Genomic DNA, 15,658 nt, shown 5'->3' on the forward strand with positions numbered 1-15,658 from the left:
TAATACAACCCAGGTTAGCCTAAATATTTGCATAGCCTATCACATGAAAAAGCACAGATGCAAATGGTGTCCACTATGCCATGTGTGGCCATAAAGGACTTAGTTTAAGCTAAATGCATTCATTTACAGCTGCATTTACCTTAAACTAAGACCTAGCGGATGCCATTTGTGTCTGCAGTCAATCCACCCAGCCACCTTTCCAGGCTCTGCTGGCTCCATGGGATGTGTCAGAATATATTGCAAGCTGCGATGGAATATATTGCAAGCCGCCTCTGCCACCGTTCCACCTCTGCCTCTGCTGCCGCCTCTTGAGGCCTGGACGCGTGGCAAATCTTCCTCCAGGGAGTCGCCATTTTAAAAACGCCGACTCCCTGCAAGAAGAGCCACCACACCTCCAGGCCTCAGGAGGCGGCGGGGTGGTGTGGTGGCAGTTGGCGGGCAGCAGGTGATGGGCGGCGGCGGTGGCAGCGAGGAGAAGGCAGTTCAGGTAAGGACCTGGAGGCGCCGGGGAGGCTGGGCCAGGGGCTGAAGGAAACCCAGCCTCTGACCTGCTCTGGGCCACTTCATGCCCCTTCCACTTCACCTCGGAAGGGGCACAAAGTGGCCCAAAGCAGCCCACTTAGACTCAGGGTTCAGGCCTCGGGCCGAAGCTGTGCACAGCCCTACTGTTTTGTAACCTCAGGTTTCTGGAAACACCACAATGCAATTGAATCTAATATTTCATTATATGGTTCAGGCAACTGACAGTGAGAAACATGGAAAGGCTACAAGTCGAAAACAACATCTCCCACCCCACCCTTCCCCCCGCATACATTTACATGTATGGAGTGAAAATTGTAGGAACAGCTGTAATGGGTTCTCTCCTGCCAAGGCCTTCAGTTCTGGTCCCAGGATTGTCTTTTGCCTCCTCTGCTCACTCACAGGTTGTGAGCAAATTAATACTGAGCTTTCACCATCTTTCACAATGCAGAAACTCAGCCTTATCAGAACTTCATTTCTCTGAAAGCCCTGGGCAAGAAGCCAAGGTTGACTTTACTGGAGTCAGCCATGGTCAACGAACTGTTGTTTTCAATAGTTCATTTCAGAGGATCCCAGACCCATCACCCTGCCCATTCTGTTAGCTCAGGACAAGAAGCCCAAACCAAACTTTTCAAATGTCAAAGGACAAAATGAACAGCCAGTCCTCCCTGGCCCTTCCTTTGGAAGGGCTGTTGACCATGGGGGGCTGGCTGGCTGGTGCTCTTTGGGTTGTCTGTGTTGCTAGCCAGGACATTGCTGGCCGAGTGGAGCATCTTTTCACACCCTGCCCTCATTTTCTTCTACAAGGGGAAGAGCTGACCAGGTTTTCTATCCCAGGTAAGAACATTATTTGCCAGAACCACAGCAGCATTGCCCATTTTTCAACCCTGTAGGACGCCAATGCCTACATTCCAGTCTGGGCAGCTTATACCCTGAGGACTCAGACCTGCTCAACAGAGGCCAAGAAGAGGTGCAGGTGGTTCATTGAGCCCCAGATCAGTGCCCCACAGAGAAGTGAAGTCATTCATTCCCACGTGGTCATGTTCTAAGAAATGTTTTTTTGTTTTGTTTTGTTTTAAGGAAAAAAAAGTATCCTGTGTTCCCAGAGAACATACACTTTGCAGAGGAGTCCTTCCGCATCTCCACATGATGTACTGCACTCCTTCTGCCTTCTTCCAGCCTGCTTCTCTGGGGGGAGGGGGGGTCTAATTGTTACAGCATTACAAAGAATTGGAGCCTTCCCTCACTCCCAATGGGGATTGTTTCAGGGGGTTGTTGTCAGTCATGACCCAGGAATCCAGCAGTGACATGGACTCTGAGGCCAAATACCCAATTGTTCCAACAGAGGAAACTTCAGGTCTGATCACCACTCCAGAACTGCCAAAGGCCCCTGGGTATGTACCTCCAGACACCCCCAAGCCTGAGCTTCCAGACACCCCCGAGCCTGAGCTTCCAGATGTTGCAGAACCCAGAGTCAGAGAGACCACAGAGTGAAGGAAAAAGAGATTCTTTATTTAACGGGCGGGCTTAAGGCTGGAATCGTTTCCAAAGAGCCAGAAGCCCCGATTTACATTAGCACATTGGTTTTATAGACATTGTGACACATATGAAACGGCTCCTCCTCCCCCTCCCGCATGGGGTTGCAATCCTCAACATTTCTTCTCTTAGCACTATTGTTTATAATACAAGAACTGGGTTATAGGGTAGCCATGATAAGGAGAGAACAGAAGAGAACAGCAGAGAACAAGATATACAATTGTATGACCTTTGACAAGATAAGGAATTCCTGTGTCTCGTCAGCTTACAACAATATATTCAAGGGAGAAAGAGCTCAGCAAGAACATGAAGCATGAGACTGCATGAGGCTACTTAGTCTGATCCCCGATATGGCTGCTACATTCCCCCCTTAAATGCATAATTTCATTACAATTATAGCATTTCTGATAACTATACAAAGCTTTTTGTGACATACATATTACTTAGCCTCTTGTTGGGCTATTAGATCATAGAGGGCAGCAGTTTTACTAGCTGAGACATAAAACAGATTGGTTAAACAGCGCATAAGACAAGGAACGCAGAGACATAACAGAACTTTTATGAACAATACTGGTAGAATTAGGATGAACAATGCTTTTAAGCTAGCTAAGATCTGGAAGCCAAGGGGTTAACTAATTGAGCTAATTGTTTTGTCTTATTGTTTTGTTAGCTACTATATTGTGCAGCTTGTTGATCTGTTCATCTACAGCATTGCCATTATCAGTTAAGTTAAAACAACAGAGCTTTTGGTGTGTCTCACAACTTAAATGATGAAGAAGGAAGAGGTAATCTATACCAGCTCTATTTTCTAGAACTGCACCTTTTAGATCACGCAACTCTTTATTTAACAATGACAATGCTCGTGAGGTGGCATTTATGCTTTTGGCTAAGCTGCAAGCTAACCGGTTGATTTCTAGACCATCAGCCAAGGCTAAACCTGGAACCTTAACCAGTGACATTGCTAAGGCCAATTTTTCTGAGTCAGAATATAACTGCACATGACTATTACAATTTTTAGTTAGTTGGAGTGCTCGAGGCTGCCGTTGATGGATTTTCTCGGGCTACAGGGGAAGAATTGGCACCAGTTCAATTGGCGGCTGAGGCAACATGGGTGGTTATCAGACAAGTTGGCAGGAATGAATGACCAAGTGCGGGAATTACATGTCTAAAACCATCCATGAGGCAAAAGTATGTGGGCATCATTAAAAGTTATGTTTTGAATTTTATTACAGTGGAAGGGGGCCAGGGATAGCTTTGTATTTTCTGGAAAAAATTTTGACAATTAAGCATTTGTGCATACGTAGCATTTGTTTCAGCAACGATGGGGGTGCGTAGAGTGAACTCTGTAGGGGGTAGGATCTTTGCAACCACGCCCCAATTAGCATTTTGGGAATAAGTTAAACTTACACCATAAACTCTTAACATGGTATCTTTTTGAATTTTCCCAGGATGTCTACAGACAGGTATTAGGCAAGAGCTAATAAGCCTGTTTGCAGGTATACCTCTTGGCAAACAAAAATGTTTTACTCTCGTGATGTTAGCCAGGTGAAGCCAGTAATTATCAGCAAATCACTGGGACAAACTTCTTTTTCCAGGGGCAGACCCCCCTTTTTGCACCTTATTAAGGAAACACAATGCAACACTACTAACACTACAACACGCATGTTTGATCTTCTTTGGGATCTGACCGTACGCTGGGCAGCTATTCACCTGGCAAGCTGCAGTAGGGTCTAGTCCCCTTCTTCAATTCTCCAGTTGCAGGTCTGACCGTACGCAGGGGGACAGTTTCCCGGTGTGTCCACAGTAAGGTCTAGCCTGAGTCTTCTTACTGCTTTTTCAGAATGATTTTTAAAGGATTTTTAGGATTTCTGTTTACAGTCTACTCTCCCCCTCTCGCTCTCTTGACTCGTGTCCAATGTATCCAGGGTTTAATTCTAGCTGCTTTCATAGCTGCGGGGGTGGAAAGTATGACAGTTTTGAGTTCTTTCCATCTGGGAGTCAAAGGGTTATTTTTCCCTCTTTAACTCATACTTTAACTCTTGGTTGGAAAGGATGAACTTCTGTGATGGGAATGGCTTATTTTTTTAAGACAAAGCGACGCTGGGCTTGAAGACCTTTGCTCAGTGTTTGGACTTCTTGTTTAAGGCTAACGTTTGCTTGCTCTTGATGCCACTCCAGTGTTAATCATGAAGTCAATGTCACTGCCCCTCACAGTCAATGTCACGGCCCCTCTCAAGCTGTCTCCCTCTTCGCCCATTCTGGCCCCTTTGGTTTTCTCCTTTGTGTATTTGATTTATTTTATTTGGGCATTCATGCCACTAATGTCCATCTTGTCCACACTGGGCACACTGGTTCTTTTTTAAGAATCTTCTGCCTCTGCTGGGTCTTCTTCTTTTCTTCTTTCATCCATGTCTTCTTGGGCCTCTGGGTTGAGGGAGGTATACTGGCGATAGGCATTTGAAAGACGCTCCAAGTACGCTCTGGGGCCTCGGTGGCACCTTGCAGCACTTTAGACACTTTGGTCATATTAACTGACTTCTTCATACCTGCTTTCATGGCTTCTAACAGCAGGGTTTGATACTGGGTGAGGCGCTCTAGCCCCACGCGTTTTGGGATTCCAGCGGGGGGGGGGGTACTTACAAGGAGACTTTATTGGGTAACTTACAGCACACAGGCGTACTTAATGGCTGGATCAGACAGCTTCTCTGAACCACGAGCTATTGCGCTAAATGGGTTTTATACCATACATGTTACCCATAACACTAGCAAGCATTTTCAGCATAGGCTAGAAGTGTTTGGTTCTCAGGCACAGCTTCCTGTAAACAACTTCGCTTCCCAAAGTGCTTGATAACACTTTTTATTTATTAGTATGGGAAGACAAATTTTTTCTCTTTCTTTTGCTTTCTTTTTCTTTGCTGATCTGCCTGTATTGCAGATCATGTTTCAAACTTTTTATATAAAACTTTCTGCTCCATGCACCAGCCTTGTCTCTTTATTTGTCTTTTTTAAGTTAAACTTACTTAAACTTTTCTGCCTTACACTAGTCCCACTGACACACATTTGGGATAGGCTCTTCTTCTCCTTCTAGTTACATTTTCTTCATTTTAAAGAACTATTACATTATTGTGGCTACTTTACCCCAGGTAATAAGCTCCAGGCACAATCAGCTGCTTTTAATTTACCCTGGGGGCAACTATGGCCACGCTTCTTTTTTTACAAATGTTTTTTCTTTGCCTTTTGCCTTTTCTTTTTCTCTCTTCTCTATCTGTCTTCTACTTTCTCTATTCCTTCTTTTCTACTTGCTTTTGTCTTTTCTTTTCGTCATCCATTGGGAACCACACTTAGTATCATTTGGAGTTGCAACTAACACTAATCTGCAAATATCACATATACTTTATGATATCTAAGAAATCATAAAATATACACAACAAACTTTTTCTGCAATTTAACACAATGAATGGAAAACACTTTTTGCATGGTAAGGCATGATGGAGCAGATCCAGCAATTATACTGCTCTTCTGGCTGAAAGCTCAGGGCTCATTAAAATCAAGGGACGGGCATACCCACACACACAAAGAGTTCTAGGTCACCATTTTTGCATCGGCAACTCTATGCTGCATGAGTTCTGGCAGAAGGAAATCTAAAAGTTATAGATCAAACTCAGCCTGCTGTACACTGAGCTGACTACAAACACAGACACATGGTCCACAGCGATGAGAGTTCAAGTTTATCAAAAGCTTCATAGCACTGTCTATGGCAAGTTTGTGACAATTTAAAATTTTAGTTCATGTGCAGAGTGTCTCTAAAAAGCCCAGACATTGATGGAAGCAAACAGAGACGGCTCTGGGCAATGAAGATGTGATGTTTCCAGCAAAGGCTCTCTACTTTTGCATCAGTTTAAAAAGGGGAAGTGTGGCCCTACACCCCTTCTGACAGACAAGGGCCTTTAACTTTTTAGCAAGGCTTCTGTTTAAACAGAGCGGCACAGCTCAGCTCTCTAGCCATGATGCTTTAACTTGGGCAACTCCTCTGTAAATTTTATTTTACTTCTGTCAGGTTCTCTCACAGACATTTTAAAAACTTACTCTTTTTTTTTTCTCTTCTAACCTGGTACACGAAAGCACTGAAACACTGAGTGCCGAAACTCAGGACGCTGGGGGGTGATGGGCATCGCTTTATACTTGCATTTTTCAGGCAGCCATTAATCTTCGGGGAGGCGGTGGGGTGATTTGCAGGACTTCAAAGGCAAGCTTCTCAGTTTGTCTGTATTTGTAAATCCCAAGCTCAAAACAGGACACGATGAGGTACAGGGCCACCAAATTCTTGCTTTGGCACGGGCAACAAATAACTCGGGTTAGCTTTCTTCGCTGGGGTCTCAAACAGGAAAACAGTCTTAATTTAAAGTTGTAACATCACTGACAGCGTCAGCCAGCCAGCTACACAGATCTCATTGTTTTTCAAGACAGTTGCTCTAATATCTTCTTTTCTTCTCAATCAGGTTGGGTCTTTCAGCTTACACAGTTTATTGCAGCTTTCAGGAGCATGGCAGTAGCGTGATTTTGGCTTGGCCAGGAACATGCTGTCTGGTTTCTCGGTCTCTTTAGCACACACACTTAGGCAGTGTAACACTGGACACTCAAATCAGTGAGATTTCTTTATTGCAGGGAATCCCACGGCAAAAGCTTAATGGTTACGCTCTTCAGAAATCATATAGCTGATGGTCAGTAGCTACAGGCTCTATGTAATTTTAACACAGTTCAAAGCTAAACATGGTTACCTTGACAGAGATCTTCAACGTGGTCTTTCCGCTTTATTCTGCTTTGGGACAGTCTTATGGCACACTTTTCACTCGAAGAGGGGTCTAGCCTGTGCTCTGGGGGCTGATTCTTCACCTTTATTTTCTATTTTGCCTTCATCTTCTGGGTCTTCATTTTCAGTTTCCATTTCTTAGGGATTTCATCTCAATTAGGCGAGGTGATGATGTTGCACAACTCAGAACGTTGTGGGCAATTTTCCTGCCCCCCCCCTCTCGGCGCGCTAGGCTAACAGCTACGTCTTCGGCCTTACACTCCCACGCTCCCACGCTTTGTTAAAAGCCAGACTGTCCTGCAACATTTTTCTAATTAACAGCCTCAGATCTTGTTTTTTTTCCTCTCAGCTCGACCTTGAGCTTTTTGCTGTTTTCTCTCTCTATTCTGAATCTTTTTTAAAAAAAACCTTTTTCCTTCTTTGTTTGACATACATCTCAAGGGGGTGCAAGGTTTGCTTCCCCCACCACCCATAGCCTCCCTCCTAAATTGAAGACAGACACAATTAGGGAATGGGAATTGGTCAGTGAGTAAGGGGTCTCACTGGCCGACACAAGAGGATTTTTCACACCACGCACTTTGCTACTGGCCTGGGCACCCGGACGGTCAACGGTATGCTTCAGAAACCGCAGTAGCCACTCACACAATCATCAATCTCTCCACTACATCCATATGTCCCTGCCACCCACTTTTCCCACTTTTTACCAGAGCGGAAAACGGCTTCCCCAGCTTCCTCAGCTTCCTACTGAGTACTGGCGCGCTAGGTACTGGCGCCCACTCGGGGGTGTGATCAGGCCCCCCTTCTACCCGCAAGGAGTAGGTTCTTTTGTATACGTATACCACCAACACTGACCTTCTTCATGAGGCGGGGCCCTCTTTTTTTCTGCCCAGTGGCCTTTCTCCCTAAAGGCGGGGCCCTCTTTTTCCCATATACTTGCCTTTCTCCTGAAGGCTTCCAATGTGGGTTTCAACTCAATTGCAGCTGCGATACAGGCAGGGCTCAAGTTCCTTCCTCCGCTTTCCAAGGTTCTCTTGCTGCTCGCTGCCGTTTGGGCGATCCCGGTGCAGGCTTTCTCCCATTCACTCGACAAAAAGGTCGGTGGCGCCAAGAAAGGGAGGCATGCGCCGAGCTCGTCTTTCCGGTGCGGCGATCAAGAGCAGGCAACTGCCACCTGTCTGGCTCAGAGCCTGCCACATCCGAGTCACGGCACCATTTATGTTGCAGAACCCAGAGTCAGAGAGACCACAGAGTGAAGGAAAAAGAGATTCTTTATTTAACGCGCGGGCTTAAGGCTGGAATCGTTTCCAAAGAGCCAGAAGCCCCGATTTACATTAGCACATTGGTTTTATAGACATTGTGACACATATGAAACGGCTCCTCCTCCCCCTCCCGCATGGGGTTGCAATCCTCAACATTTCTTCTCTTAGCACTATTGTTTATAATACAAGAACTGGGTTATAGGGTAGCCATGATAAGGAGAGAACAGAAGAGAACAGCAGAGAACAAGATATACAATTGTATGACCTTTGACAAGATAAGGAATTCCTGTGTCTCGTCAGCTTACAACAATATATTCAAGGGAGAAAGAGCTCAGCAAGAACATGAAGCATGAGACTGCATGAGGCTACTTAGTCTGATCCCCGATATGGCTGCTACACAGACACCCCCAAGCCTAGTCCCAACACCCTCTTCTACAAGAGCCCCACATTCCAGGGAACCAACGACCCAACACTGGCAGCATACCAGGCATGAGCTCTTGGAGAAATGGAAGAGTGCTAGGCTAGGCTACAGGCCAAAGTCCTGTCCCTTTAAGGCTGCCATTTTGTAGGGAAAGGGTAGAGTTTGAGACTGTAGCCCTTGGTGAATCAAATTTCTCCCCCATGCCTAATGTGGGCTAACTGTTGTTTGTCCTGTGAGAGGAACATAAAGCAAGGTCACGTTCAGTGTATTTTGGGTCGGTGTTGGACTCCATTTATCAGAACATTGACTTCAGGGGAGGAATTTGACCTTCAGAGTTAATCAACATGTACCCCATGGACTCTCTCCCTCCTTCTCTCCCTCACACCAAGAGGCAGACCAGTCATTTGGCTGATAGCCTGGCGGGGGTGATGTAGCAATCAGCACAATCAATTGTGCCAAGGCTAGGGATGTACGAAACCCCCTTACCTGGAGTCTGCGGGAGGTCCGTGGGGGGGGAGGCGCTCCGTCCCCTCCCCCCAAAATCCTCGACGGGGGAGGAGGTGATCCGGTCCTCCCCCCCCCCCCCCCGGAATCCTGCCCGGTCAGCTCCGCTCTGCGTAATACTTACATAGCCTACCACAGCAAGCCAAAAAACAACAACAACAACAACAGCGTGCGCCAATGGTGGCGGCTAAGGCAGCCGCCATTTGCGTTCCCTATTTTTCACCATTTTATCCTACATAAATATTTACATAGGCTATTACGGCGGAAAAAAAAAGGGGAATGCAAATAGCGTAGTGGGCGCTATTTGCGTTCCTTTTTTTTTTGCCGTAATAGCCTACGTAAATATTTACGTAGGATAAAACGGCAAAAAATAGGGAATGCAAATGGCGGCCGTCGTAGTCGCTGCCATTTGCGTACTCGTTTTGGGGGGGGCTTGCCGTGATAGGCTACGTAAATACTTACATAGCCTATCACAGCCTCCGCAGTGATGCAAAAGGCATCCCTGCGTTAGCCGTGATAGGCTATGTAAGTATGAATGGAATACGTGATAGGCTACATAAGTAAAAATGGCGTATGCAGGGCAGACGCCATTTGCAAGTCAGCACAGATGGCAGCAGGTAAGTGCTCCGTTTCGTGCACCATTCATGGGTTGGGGGCTCTGGTCCACGCGCCTTTGGCATTCAGCCTCACCGAGATCCGTGGCGGAATTCTCCGCCATGCCTAGCCAAGGCATCTTTTATTTACTGGCTCAGACATGGACTTTAAACTTGTATTTGGTGTTTAAACCAGTTTTTAAACCTCCCCTGAAGTCAATGGTCTGATAAATGGAGTCCAACACCGACCCAAAATACACTGAATGTGTCCTTGCTTTATGTTCCTCTCACAGGACAAACAACAGTTAGCCCACATTAGGCATGGGGGAGAAATTTGTTCAGTTGGCATTTGAATGTGAATTTACCTGATTTAAGACTTTCAAACCACTATGTGAAAAGAAACTGAGTTACCCTAAAGAAGTGACATTAACAGAGGTGCAATTTGAGGGAGGGAAGCCTTGGTAATGTGCCCCCATGGGCGTATTTTAGCATAAAGGTCTTACTGCTGACTGCCAACAATTATGCTTTAGTAGAGGTATCTCAGTGCTGTAGAACAGGGAAAAAACACCCAAAAGCCAGGAAAATTCCAATGAGTCAGCAGTCAGGGGAAAGGCTGTGGGACCAGAGAAAGGAGATGTGGCCATCTGGGGAACTTTGAGGGTTGGATTGGGACCCCAGATGGGCAGATTTGGCAGATTTGGCCTACAGTCCTGATGTTCAACACCCCAGATATACTGTATTGATTTTCTGTCTTTGTTTCCCATTTAGAAGATGCTCCTTTTCTGTTGGGGTCTGGCGACACAGAGAAATGGCCTTGTGGCACCTCTCAGGAGTATATTGGTGGTTCCCCCATGCCACTGCCATTTTTAATGCCCTGCAATGCCTGGCTGGCTATGTTCAGAATCCCAGAGGCCACTCAGCTCCCTCTGGGGCTGATGAAAGAACAGCTCCTGCCAGGTAGTTTGGAAGTGGGGGAAGCCAGCACTGACTGTGGTGAAGTCCAAAGGGAAGTAGGGATGTACGAAAATCACTTACCTTTCAGGGATTATGCTGATGGTGCGGGGGGAGGTGTTCTGTCCCTCCCCCCGGAATCCTTGCCTGGGGGGGCGCTCCGTTCCTCCCACCCCCGGAATCCTGGCCGGCCGGCTGTGCTCCACAGTGATTCTGCGGAGCTGCCAGCCGGCTCTGCCAGCAGCCGGACATGCAACAGCTGGCTAGCAGGGACACAAATGGCGGCAGCCATAGACACCACCGTTTGCGTCCCTGCAGTCAGCCGTGATAGGCTACGTAAATGTTTACATAGCCTATCACGGCTGATTAAAAAAAAACAAGCACACGCATACGCAAATTTGCATACATGCATTTTTTGTTTTGTTTTTTAAAGTCAGCCATGATAGGCTACGTAAATCTTTATGTAGCCTATCACGTTTCTTTGTTTTTTGTTTTTTTTAAACCTGGAAATGGCAGCGGCCGCAGGCAGTTGGAAGACCGGCCGCCGCAGCTGCCACCACCGAACCGCCGCCACAGCCGCCGCCACCAGGAAGATCCGCCCCTGGTAAGTCCCATCCCAGGGGGGCAGCAGGGGGGTGGCGGGCCGTTCCGCCACCGATTTCAGGGGGCCGAATGTGCTGGCATTCGGCCTCCCCGAGATCCATGGCAGAACTTTCGTACATCCCTAAAAGGAAATCATCAGCCCCGGGTAGGGATGTATGGATTGTGTAAAATTGGGTCCTTCTGTGTTTTGCGGATTGCTAGATACCTTTCGCTCCATCGTCTGCTCACAGATGATTTTTTTCGTCATGCAGGAAAATCCGCAAAGAATTACGTAAGTATTTACATTACATGTAAATAAGTAAGTATTTACTTAAGTCTTTACATAATTTACCTCAGTATGTAACATTTAACACATTATCCCCCATTCCATTCAACATTCCTTCAGAAGAAACTTAGGTATTTTACTACAAATATATATGAGTAAATTTCGGGAAAGTGAAAAAAAATAATCCGGACGTCCACGGCCTCCACACGGGCTGAGGGGGGCTCTCTACAGCGGATTCCGCAGGTCAGATTCTTAGAAATCCGAGCTCATTTAGTCCATCTCAAATTGCTGTTGCCAGACCTGACTGGTAGTTTCTGTGGGGTTCTTTTTTTTTTTTGTAGTTGTAAATCGATAATGCAATAATATATCAAAAATGGTCAGCATTCCTGGCCATTTACCATGCACTCAGGAGTTCTGGGAGTTGAAATCCAAAACATCTGATGATCTACCTTCTGCCCACCCCCTGATATAAATAATACACCGACAGATGTCATGCATATTTCCATTGTACAGACATGGAAATATTATTTATATTGGCTCTTAACTTTCATAACAGATCATATGGTTGCAGCCTGTCCTCTATATAACAACAAAAAGGGGCCACTTTTCAATAAAACATGTGTTTCCTTACCCTCTGTAATTCTAAAAGTAACTTGCCCAAGAGCCTCAGAACAAGAGAGAGGTGCAGTAATTTTGTGTTTTACTGATTTTTAATGATTTACTGCATATTTTTTATTGTTGTTTCAGATTTAAAATTGTACCGTGAACCACGCTGAAGTGTTGTTGTTGTTGTTGCTGCTGCTGCTGCTGCTGCTGCTGTTTTAATGAAGGGCTGTAGAGAGATATCTTTTGTAAGTGGGGGCGATCCATACCCATCGCAGCTTGCAATATATTCCTACACGTCCCGTGGAGTCAGCGGAGCCTGGAAGGGTGGCTTTCCAGTACATGGAAAAGGAATCCCCATCTCACACAAGTTCATGGCCCTCATGTGTCACTCTCTTACTAAAAGTATGCAAAGGAAAATCCACAAAATCCTGCATTATGGAGTGCATCTGTCCAGGATTTCAGCCAGCCAATCCCGTTTGCATGATGTTCTATTCTATTCCCTCTCCCCCCTCCAGTTTTACACACACACACACACACACACACACACACCCAACAATTACAGCATTTTGTGGCCACTGAGAATGGCACTTGGAGAATGGATTTACAATTAGCATATATCCAGGGTCCTCAAACCTTTTGGCTGGGTGGGAACATTTGGAATCTTGAAAGAATGCTGTGTGTACTTTCACAAAATGACTGCCATGGGGCATCCTTGCCCATTCACAAAATGGCTGCCATCATAGGTGTGGCCAGCAAAAAAACAAAACACCCATTTCCCAGAAGGCAAGCAGGTAAGACTAAAAGAAAAGTAACTTGCCCAAGAGTCTAAGTGCAAGGGGGGATTGTCTGAACCTCAAAAGACTCACCACTCTTTTGAATTGCAGTTTTCTGCTCCAACACCCATTTCACAGAAGGCACACTGCTGAGTCTCCCAGACCAGTAGCTTCATCAAGAAACTGAGTACAAGGAAAAGATGATTTGCCCATTGCCCCCAGAAAGCACAACAAAATATCCTTTTCACAGAAGGCAAACTGGTGATGCACACAGAACCACACACTTGCAGGCAAAACACTCACCCACACTACACACTGCACACCTATATCAAAAAGCAGCGAAACAAGCTCACACACACACATGCACACACATGCAAAAGATACTCCTCACCCCCCCTCACTTCCCTCCCCTTCTATTGCCCCCCCCCAATGCTCCCTACCACCACCACTCAGCTTATCCCTTTCCTTATTTTAAACACCTGGGTACTGTCAAGGGCTCCTGGAGGCCTCTCTCAGTCTAATCCAATAGCCAAGTCCAGACACAGACAAAGGGATTCCTTTCAAAGCTTTATTCCTCTCTTACAACTTAACAACTCTACTGTTAGCAACTAGATATGAGCAGCAGAGTACCTATGCCCTAAGTTGGAACAGTTGGTCCCCGTTTGAAAGGGAATTACTGGCAGACCCCTGAACTTAAGGACTAGGGAGAGTCCCTCCCCTTTTCCCTTGGATCCTCTGGGTGCAGCCGTTGTTTGCGTGCCAACCGGGCACTACGCCTCCTTTCTGCACCCTCCATTTGGCACCGCTCTCTGCGTCGGCGTCGCACATCCATCAAGTCTGCTTCCTGTGCTCTGTCACTCCCTGGACTGCTATCTAAGCTAGGAATGCTGGTGGGAGGAATCTCTGTCAGCTGTTGGCCCTGGGAAAGAGGAGTGCGCTCCTCTCCCAGGAGCGACTGCTCTTCCTCAGAATCAGAACTACTCTGGGATTCTATGGGCTCAGTGTCCACCCTGACAGGTACCCTAGACTGCACCCACTCACAGTAACCACTTGCACAGTTTTGCAAATGTGGGGGTCAGAGGAGTTTGTGCAAATAAAGATAATGCCCAAGCCAGAACTTTTCTTGGCAGCATGCCAGCTTCTCAGTTTAAAAAAGAAAAGAAAAAGAATCTCAATTCCACCTCTCTCCAAAGGGGGAAGCAGCTGATTTCAGCAACCTCTCGACTCAACACCTCACTTCCTGGACCCATCTATGGTAATTCCTGATCACTTTCTGGAATATGTATCCAGCTAGTGGAGGACATGCAGACTCCAGATACTTGTGGAGGTGGGGGGGTGGCTGTTGCTTTTAAAGAAGGGGGTTACCCATAGGGATGCATGAATCCCTTACCTCGTTCCGCGTGGGGTCATTCGTGGTGGGGGGGAGGCGCTCCGTTCCTCCCCCTGAAATTCTCCCCGGCCGGCTCCGCTCCACAGCAACTCTGCAGAGCCGCTGGCTGGGGCCGCCCACAGCTGGACATCCAGCCGCTGGGCTGCACAGGGACACAAATGGCATCTGCCGTAGCTGCCGCCACTTGCGTCCCTGTCTTTTGCCGTGATAGGCTACATATATATTTACGTAGCCTATCATGGCCTCTGCAGGGATGCAAATGGTGTCCCTGCATTAGCCGTGATAGGCTACGTAAGTATTTATGTAGCCTATCACAGCAATAATGAAGAAGCGAATGGCGGCCGCACATGCGGCCGCCATTCGCAAATTTATTTATTTATTTATTTATTAAATTTATTAATCGCCCATCTGACTGGTCACCCAGCCACTCTGGGCGATGTACAACCCACCATAAAACAATTTAAAACAATAAAATTTTACCATAATTTTTTTTTAAAAAAATACCCTAACCCACCCCAAATGCCTGCCTGAACAACCACGTTTTTAATGCACGACGGAAGCTCATTAAAGAGGGGGCATGACGGGAGTTCCCTAGGGAGGGAGTTCCACAGAGTGGGGGCCACCACAGAGAAGGCCCTCTCCCTCGTCCCCACCAGTCTAGCTGTCCTGGCTGATGGGACAGAGAGAAGGCCATCCCAGGCTGATCTTGTTAAGCGGCCTGTCTGGTGTTGCTGGAGGCGCTCCTTAAGATAGGCTGGGCCGCAACCATATAGGGTTTTAAAGGTCAAAACCAACAGCTTGAATTTGGCCCGGAAAACAACTGGTAACCAGTGCAACTCCTTCAGCACTGGAGTGATGTGATCTCGCCGGTGGCTGCCTTTAATCAGGCGAGCCGCCGCGTTCTGTACCAGCTGCAGCTTCCGAACCGTCTTCAAGGGTAACCCCACATAGAGCGCATTACAGTAGTCTAAACGAGAGGAGACCAGGGCATGTACTACCGATGGGAGCAGATGGTCGGGAAGGAAGGGGCGCAGCCGCCGTATCAGATGGAGTTGATACAGCGCTGTCCGGCTCACAGCTGACACCTGAGCCTCCATGGACAGCTGGGAGTCCAAAATGACCCCCAGGCTGCGGACCTGGTCTTTCAAGGGTAGCCGTACCCCATTCAACACCCCATGCAAAGCAGCGCAAACAGCACCAGGTAATTGCTCCATTTCGCGTGCCTTTCGCGGGGTGCTGGGGTGGCAGGCTTCGTTCCGCCATGGATTTTGGGGGGCCTTCAGCCTCACTGAGATCCATGGCAGAATTCTCTGACATCCCTAGTTACCCATACAAGGGGAAACTGTCCCACTGTCACAGGGGTTATGTTCCACCTTGATCCAATTTAACAGCTACCATACCACTTCTCAAACACATACATTTATATCG

The 15,658-nt window shown here is 47.0% G+C and overlaps 2 long non-coding RNA genes across 2 annotated transcripts; one reads left to right on the top strand and one right to left on the bottom strand.

Annotated features, from left to right (window-relative positions):
* The first annotated feature begins 1,159 nt into the window (after nucleotides 1–1,159).
* Nucleotides 1,160–13,989, top strand: LOC146345231 (uncharacterized). The gene is made up of 5 exons (XR_014792475.1): nucleotides 1,160–1,356; nucleotides 10,411–10,599; nucleotides 11,110–11,197; nucleotides 11,398–11,467; nucleotides 12,209–13,989. It is a non-coding gene; the product is annotated as an uncharacterized LOC146345231 (long non-coding RNA).
* On the bottom strand, nucleotides 11,484–13,508 carry LOC146345232 (uncharacterized). Its single transcript, XR_014792476.1, has 3 exons — nucleotides 13,320–13,508; nucleotides 12,934–13,023; nucleotides 11,484–12,463 (listed from the first exon to the last, which is right to left on the bottom strand). It is a non-coding gene; the product is annotated as an uncharacterized LOC146345232 (long non-coding RNA).
* Nucleotides 13,990–15,658: the final 1,669 nt, after the last annotated feature.

This window comes from Heloderma suspectum, chromosome 5 (assembly GCF_057233095.1).
Source record: "Heloderma suspectum isolate Gila_16-S chromosome 5, 16-S_ref, whole genome shotgun sequence".
Classification (NCBI taxonomy): domain Eukaryota; kingdom Metazoa; phylum Chordata; class Lepidosauria; order Squamata; family Helodermatidae; genus Heloderma; species Heloderma suspectum.